The following is a 9,336-nucleotide window of genomic DNA, read 5'->3' as shown; positions in this document are numbered from 1 at the left end:
TTTGGTTCCAAGCCTCTGTGTCTTTGTGAAACGCAGAGTAGGTGAACGGATGATCTCTGCATGTGTTGTTCCCACCGTGAAGCATGGAGGAGGAGGCGTGATGGTGTAGGGCTGCTTTGCTGGTGACGCTGTCTGTGATTTATTTAGAAGTCAAGGCACACTTAACCAGCATGGCTACCACAGCAATCTGCAGCGATACGCCATCCACTCTGGTTTGCGCTTAGTGGGACTATAATTTATTTTTCAACAGGACAATGAGCCATCACACTTCCAGGCTGTGTAAGGGCTATTTTACCAATATAGAGAGTGATGGAGTGCTGCATCAGATGACCTGGCCTCCACAAATATCCAACCTCAACCCAATTGAGATGGTTTGGGATGAGTTTGACCGCAGAGTGAAGGAAAAGCAGCCAACAAGTGCTCAGCATATGTGGGAACTCTTTCAAGACTGTTGGAAAAGCATTCCTCATGAAGCTGGTTGAGAGAATGCCAAGAGTGCGCAAAGCTGTCATCACAGCAATTTGTTTAACGCTTAGTTGGTTACTACATGATCCCATATGTGTTATTTCATAGTTTGAAATCTTCACTATTATTCTACAATGTAGAAAATAGTTTAAAAAATAAAGAAAACCCTTGAATGAGTAGGTGTGTCCAAACCTTTGACTGGTACTCTAGGTTTTTTTCCACCATGAAAACATTTTGCACACCGCTTGAATATTTCACATCATACCTGTTAAACCTCATTTGTGATGCTGACACTCCCAAGATGCTTATCCATCATTGTTTGCCACACCCAAAATATACATGATTTCCCCTCATACTGACACTGTCACTTCTCTTTGACAACGCAGTTGGAATAGACAGGTAAGCATATCTCAATATACAATAACAACTAATAATAATATATTATTATTATATTTAAGTAACTATAATATTTGTAATTTAAAATGTTTTATTGTATTTCACTGACTGATTTCATAGGCTTTAACATGAGATGACATGGGAATGTGTGTGCTTTTCTGTGATTTTTAGTGGTCTCCCAAAATATTTGTTTTAGAATTTCGCAAGAATCTGATTTATTTAAAATGCCATTCTTAGTATGTTTCTCATTTCAGGAAAGGCAAGGTTCTATTACTGCACAATGTTGGGAATCCTGACTTAAAATACACTTATTTATTTGGACAGTGAAGCTAAAACTTTTCATTTGGCAATATATTGCAGCATTATGAATTTCCGATCAAATGTTTCATTTAAAAAGAGATGTTGTATTGTCACCATATAGGTGCCCCTGCCCCTGGAGAAAATGAGGGTAAAATACCTTGCTCTAGGGCACATCAACAGATTTTTCCCCATGACGGCTCGGATACTTAAACCAGCAACCTTTCAGTTACTGACCCAACTCTCTAACCGCTAGACTACCTGCTGCCTGTATGAGGTACGAGGTGACAGAACAGAATGTCACCTTTTATTTTCATAACGTTTAGAAATGAACATACTTTATGTATTAGGCATTTGAAGGTGTCATAAGTATTTGGACAAATGAACTTATATTGTATTAAAAACCCATAAAAGTCTAAGGCTTTCAGAATTGGAATTGTTTTAAGATGGTTGTACCATGTATACTTTATTTGATTGTTAGACATTGAATTTGGTCTTGCTGCTTGTAGCCCGTACAAAAGCATTGAATATTATATTCGTACAAATTCAAAGGCAAAGCAGATTGTAAAAAAAATCAATTAAAAGGAAGTTTGTTCTGAAGTATCTGTCCTATATCTGAGAGATAAAAGAAAGGTCAGGAAATATATATATATATATTTATATAATTTTTTACACATATTTAACCAATGTTTTTGGCATGAAACTACTTCCATATATACTTCCATTCATGTTTTTAACTGGTACCAGGCTGCGTTCAGACAAGAATTGTGAGGCTTGTGGGCGTCTTAGAACAAAACAACTGACGTGAGAGTCTCACCTTTCGATGGTGAGGTCATATTAGTGAGCTGGTCGGATGCTACAGACAGAAGTTGGCAGATAAGAGGTACCGACTTCAAGCAAGTCCGGGTCGTAGAGAAAATCGGAGAACATAAACATCATAACAAGTTGTTGTTTTTAAATCCCACATTTATAATTAGATGTTTCAAAATATACTGTTTTTGTATGTTTTTCATGTTTTGAACAGATATTTTGATCAATTTCATCCACAGCAGCTTGTTATGAATATTTGTTTGTTATTCATTCAAAGTGTTGTGTTTCGGTGGTACTCAGAGGCTGAAAGATTGGTGATTGAGCTAAGGGTACATACATCTACCTCTGTGTAAAAGTTGGTGTTTTTATCATAAAGTTGACTATTGACTCCAGATGTTTAGTTTAGCCACGCGCCACTAGTATACAAAAGATAGACTATTTTTTTATTCCTACATGTGATTGGGAATTGGGAAAGAGTAACTAGTCAGTTGTACACCTGAATGCATTCAATTGAAATGTGTCTTCCGCATCCCAACCCCTCTGAATCAGAGAGGTGCAGGAGGCTGCCATAATGGACATTCACGGCGCCTGGGGAACAGTGGGTTAACTACCTTGCACAGGGACAGAATGACAGATTTTTACATTGCCAGTAACTAGTTGCTTGACAAAATCCTAAAATTTCAGAAGGATCAGATAAAGACCTTTGAAATGATTAAATGTTTTGCCCCCTTGGGGTCATAATGTACCCCCGTTGGGGTCATAATGTACCCCCCTTGGGGTCATAATGTACCCCCGTTGGGGTCATAATGTACCCCCCTTGGGGTCATAATGTACCCCCTTGGGGTCATAATGTACCCCCGTTGGGGTCATAATGTACCCCCCTTGGGGTCATAATGTACACCCCTTGGGGTCATAATGTACCCCCTTGGGGTCATAATGTACCCCCCTTGGGGTCATAATGTACCCCCCTTGCTGCCGTTAGGGTTAATACACTATAAGTGTATTTGTCCAAATACTTGACACCTTCAAATGGGGGGACAAGATGCATAAAGTGCTTTCATTTCTAAACGGTTAAACAGATGTGTATGATAATACCCTCAAATAACAGGTGACATTCTGTACTGTCACCTCATATAAAACATTTGGTCTCTAATCTAAAATGCTGGAGTATAGAGACAAATTAAACGTTTTATCTTGACTGTCCAAATAAATATGGAATGTGTGTTTGAACTGGAATTCATCTTTAAATATTTCACTTTATTTTCATTTGACATCAAAACATAATTTCTTGCGAAGGTCTGTGAATTATAACCACGATCTTTATGGGTGTGTATCTCAAGTCAGTATTTGGACTTTACACATAACATTTGGTTTCTTACCTAATTAACAGATTATGCATATATACAATATATGATTCATTTAAATGATAGAATTTCAGTTATTTTCCTTTAATTATATGCCCAAATATTTATCATTTTTGATCATTTCCAAATCGATTTGCCAACCAACAGTGTTTGCCGGTGCTATTGTACCTTCTTATGAGGATGTTCTGCATTATCTGTAATATGCTTTTCAACACCAAAGGTTTCCATTTATGGGAAGGTGAGCCATACCCAATCTGATGATGGGAGGCCTCACTACTTCAATATGGGCCCTACTACTCTCAGCTATCGGATTTGGTAAGTTAATTTGACAGACAAAGAAATCCCAACCTTGGCCCTCCTGTGTATACGGTATATAAGTGCAGTGTTAGGAATATTATGAATAAATGAATAAACAATATCCTCATTTTAAATAGAACTGTAACTAAGTAAACTTATACTCTGTTTTATTATATCTGATTAACAATATGAGTTCATAAGTGAGGGATTGTGGAGCCTGAAACAGGGGGTAATTACATTTAAATAAATACCATTCCAGCCAGGTTGGAGGAGATTAGGAGTGAGGGTTTTTAAGTAAGCAGAAAAGGTCTTTAAACTATGGTTGAACCGAGGAAACTGAGCTCTGGGGTGTTTTAGATAAGTCAGTGAGTGCATTCCTAGGTTTTGCCTTAATTAGAACTGTCAGCTAAGTGGTGATCGATAATGGTGAGGGGTCAAAAGTTAATTTAGTTGTGTTGTGTGTCCTGTGTATGTGCTAGTGGGTCAGAATGAACTTTGAATGAACTTTTAAAGTTCCTTTGTCTCGGTCGAGAGGAGGAGATTCATTCCAGAAGCAATGAAATGACGTCATGTTATTGTATATAAACTGTTGCTCGTGGTAACATGGCAGCGCGCTCCGAGAATAAATACTTTTATCTATTATTGATAAGACTGGTCTCCGTCTATTTTATGCAAACAAGAATCTTACAAATTCTCATAAAATAGATTAAGGGAATTAAATTAATGAAAACATATTGGAATAATTAAATTACAGTAACAGCAGTCCTCAGGTATTTTTTTATATGCAAAATAATAAATTCAACAGAGGATGTTGACGCCAGTCTGTGTTTTCAGTACCCGGTAGGTTTTAATTTAAACCATCCATAGTTAAACCCAACAAGTTGTTTGATATTTAATAACACAGAAATCAATTGACACCTCAGCTTATTACATCTAACAAATGCTGATAATATATTAAATAAGAAACCCAAGATTGAACTTTTATTGATTCTTGGTTCTGTCAATAAAGATATTCAACTGATAATTCAACGTTGAATGTTTCTTTCCTTCTTATCTATTTCAGGCTGCATAGCTACACTGATCTCTGCAGAGGTAGGTTGTCTCCCAATGCCAGATCATTTCACGCTCTTATACTGGTAGATTAACATAGTGTCAAGAAATCGCTCTATTTTCAGTGTATTGACATGCGATGTTGTAGTCTGTATTAAGGAATAAGGTATCATTATTATTATTATAAAAAGATAATTTGTCTTAATTATTGCTTGTACTATTTATATCCCAACAATATTATGGGCTATATGGTTGTGTTTTTCAGAGTAATGTAACACAAATGAACGGTAGGTCATTTATTAAATATAATATAATATATATATATATATATATATAATACAAAAATCTGTATTAAGTAGCTACTACGATGTGAATAAACTGATATTTTGTAATTAGATAACAACCAATAAACTGGTTAAAAGCTACAATTGAATAACATTAAAAATGAGTCATTTAGCAGACACTCTTATCCAGAGTAACTTACAGGAGCAATTAGGGTTAGGTGCCTTGCTCAAGGGCACATGCTGTTTTTTCACCTAGTCGGCTCAGAGATTCAAACCAGCAACCTTTTTGTTTACTTGCCCAATGCTCTTAACCACTAGACTACCTTCCGCCCAACAACAAAGCATTCATTAATCCAAATGACAATGACTCATGACTCAGTGATATTCCACAACTACCATTTGTCATTGATTACTTATGTCACTTTTCCTCTGCTACTTGTCAAAATCTTAGAGCCACATCAGTGGAGCCCGGAAAACAGGTTAGTGTTCACAAGCATGTAGCTACACTCGCATCTGCTAACCATCAAATTTTATTTGAGTTATTGAGCATTATTGGCGCTGTTTTTCTGTTGTGGTAAATTCCATGCCATAGTGGCTTTGACCTCTATATGGACAAAATTAAGCCTGTTATTTCATTTTTTTTCTGGAACAGAATGACGAACAATGCCTCACAAGGGGCCTGCAATTCAACAACACTGAATCAAGCCATTTCCAGGGTAAGTCTGTCCGGGTAGAGATGAGGTAGACATAAAAAATAAAAAATAAATGAAGGATGAGTATTATTGGAATCTAGCTTTTACAGCATTGCTACAAGTGTCCATTTTTTTATGACAGAAGCTTCATAAAACGTAGGCCTATGTAATAGGCTGTAATATCAGCACAACCAATCAGAACCGTTAAAACATCAGCAACATGGTCCTATTTGTTGTTCGATAGTGCCCTCTGGTGGCAAACCAATTAATAGCACCTACACCTGTTATTTGTAAACATACATGCACAAAAAAAAATGGTTATCTGTTACATTTGTTCTCTGTACAAATGTATTAACGTATCTGTCTTCCTATTTAGATTTCTAAATCTGTAGACACCCTGACTAACCAACTGTCCTGTGAGGGAGGGAACAACCAAAGCTTTCCTGAAGAGAAGTTCAGCGTGCTGCAACAAGACCTCAGACAGATTATGAAATTGGCCTTAAAAGTCTTCCTTCATTTGGTACTTAATCTTTTCATACTAAGACCTCACTCACACATTTTACTAAACTAAGAATCATATTAGTATTAACTAAGAATCATATTAGTATTAACTAAGAATCATGTTAGTATTAACTAGGAATCCCTATGGCAACTGCTTGGTCTCCGACCACATGTCACTACAGAGGGTAGTGTGTACGGCCCAGTACATCACTGGGATTAAGTTTCCTGCCATCCAGGACCTATATGATAGGTGGTGTCAAAGGAAGGCCCCCAAAAATTGTCAAAGACTCCAGCCACCCTAGTCGTAGACTGTTCTCTCTGCTACTGCACAGCAAGCGGTACCGGAGCTCCAAGTCTAGGACCAAAAGGCACCTTAACAGCTTCTACCCTCAAGCCATAAGACTCCTGAACAGCTAATCAAATCGCTACCCAGACTATTTGCATTGTCCCGCTCCCCCCCCCCCCCCCTCTTTTACACTGCTGCTTCTCTCTGTTTATTATCTATGCAGAGTCACTTTAACTCTACCTACATGTACATATTACCTCAATTACCTCGACTAACCTGTGCCCCCGCACATTGACTCTGTACCGGTACCCCCTGTACATAGCCTCCACATTGACTCTATACCAGTACCCCCTGTATATAGCCTCCACATTGACTCTGTACCAGTACCCCTGTATATAGCCTCCACATTGACTCTGTACCAGTACCCCTGTATATAGCCTCCACATTGACTCTGTACCGGTACCCTCTGTATATAGCCTCCATTGACTCTGTGACTCTGTACCAGTACCCCCCCCTGTATATAGCCTCCACATTGACTCTATACCAGTACCCCCTGTATATAGCCTCCACATTGACTCTGTACCAGTACCCCTGTATATAGCCTCCACATTGACTCTGTACCGGTACCCTCTGTATATAGTCTCCACATTGACTCTGTACCAGTACCCCCTGTATATAGCCTCCACATTGACTCTATACCAGTACCCCCTGTATATAGCCTCCACATTGACTCTGTACCAGTACCCCCTGTATATAGCCTCCACATTGACTCTGTACCAGTACCCCCTGTATATAGCCTCCACATTGACTCTGTACCAGTACCCCCTGTATATAGCCTCCACATTGACTCTGTACCGGTACCCTCTGTATATAGCCTCCACATTGACTCTGTACCAGTACCCCCTGTATATAGCCTCCACATTGACTCTATACCAGTACCCCCTGTATATAGCCTCCACATTGACTCTATACCAGTACCCACGGTATATAGCCTCCACATTGACTCTATACCAGTACCCCCTGTATATAGCCTCGCTACTGTTATTGTACTGCTGCTATTTAATTATTTGGTATTTGTTATATAAGTGTAAACAATGTAAACTGTCCAATATATTTCAGGGCACCAATGAATCAAAGTCTGAGGTCCTGGATGTCTTTGGAGCTTTGAACAGTCTCAACAGTGATAATGATCAAAATGTGCAATTCATCCGCCTGTGGTTCAACGTCCAGCTGGTACCTCTTTTACCCCACATTACCGGAGACTTCCTGTCCCTGTTGAGCACCAGAGACTTCAGCTGCAGCTCCTATCAGGCACTGTGCGTTGACAATCATTCTGATTCCCATATTACTAAGGAAATTGTCCTCTTCAATGTTGTTTCATCTCAAATCTTTTCTATTTAAGGGTCCTGGGATTGAGTGGTGAACTGGTATCCATTAATGAAGAGCAGAAACAATTGATCTACACTAACTTTATCCGTCTTTTCCTGTTCAGAAAGGGATCATCAGGTATTTAACATTTTAAGAATAGCAGAATTTGCCAATAGCTCTAACATGTAAGATTTAATTGTGTTGTTAATTTTTTTGTCAAATAATGAATTCAGAAAGTAAAGGGATGTTTTAATTGGCAGATCCAGATCCTGGATGCCTGGGAAATGTAAATGAAAGTGCAGACTGGTTGTTGAAAAATTTTGGAAACTTTTCAAGCATTGCTGATTTAAAGGATCTGTATGAACTAAACCAGCATTTCTCTGCGGTGAGTATTAAGCATAATCTCATGAGGTTTGACGATGAAAATCATGGCAAAAGAGAAATCCACGATTAACACATGTTGTTGTTTTTTTTAGCTGGAGGTTTTGAAAATCCTTTCACCAAACCAGAAAGCTGAAGTGATACTGGACCCAAGCACTGGCGCTCTGGAGAATGAGACTCTTGTGAAGAACATTTTCATCAGCTTGCTGGAATCTCCAAGGGAAGAGCAGCTCAATGAGTTCTTTGTGACTTTTGTTGAAGTCACCAAGCAGGTCAGTACATCACTCTCTGGCTGGAATGGACCTTGTACAGTGAGACCTGGCTCTCGACAAAGTCATCTGACAAAACAATCAGGATAAATGGATGTCCTCCGAAACCATGAACCATTTATTTTCCAGGAAAACATCACTATCATCACAAACACAGCCGTAAGAGACACAATGCTAGACCTGACCTTGATGGCTCTTGCTCCCAAATTCGACGTTTTTGAGCCAAAAGACTTCCAGCTGTGGTTCCAAGTCAATCTGGTTGTTCTGCTGGCCAGCTTCCATCCTGGCAGATTGGTTGATATCCCCCTAAACATCACCTGTGAATCCTACAATGCCATGTAAGAGACTACTTTACCCCAAACAAACGTACAAGGGACTGCCTCGTAAAGTACAGATTGACAAAAGACTGCACTAATGTCTCTTTCCTTTTTCTCTCAGATTTACGGGTCTCAACCAAAGTTTGGAATCTCTTCCGCCTCACCTCTCACAGGGTGTAAAGTCAAGCTTGGATGCACTGATGAAGACATTCCAACGTATGTGATAAACTGCTTTTTTTCAACAACAGACACTGTATCATCTGAGCCCAGCATTTATAGAACAATTTAAAAATCTCCAAAAAGGCATTCTGTTATTTTGCTAACTCATATGCTCCCAAATCTTCCCGTTGATTGACTGACCTTATTTAAATTATCCCCCTCAAAGGTTGCTCAAGGCCTCCAGCTTTAATTGTGGTAAGTACTCTCTGAGTGGGATCTTATTTCAAATAGACCTTTTGTTTACGATATGGGAAAGGTCATGCATCTGGTATCTGCATTGTGGCATTGTTCAGAAAGCCAAAGCATCTCTTTTGTTTTCTCATTTAATTTCACACTGGTA

Source organism: Oncorhynchus nerka, linkage group LG18 (genome assembly GCF_034236695.1).
Source record: "Oncorhynchus nerka isolate Pitt River linkage group LG18, Oner_Uvic_2.0, whole genome shotgun sequence".
Lineage (NCBI taxonomy): Eukaryota > Metazoa > Chordata > Actinopteri > Salmoniformes > Salmonidae > Oncorhynchus > Oncorhynchus nerka.
Note: the sequence above shows the minus strand (reverse complement) of the source record.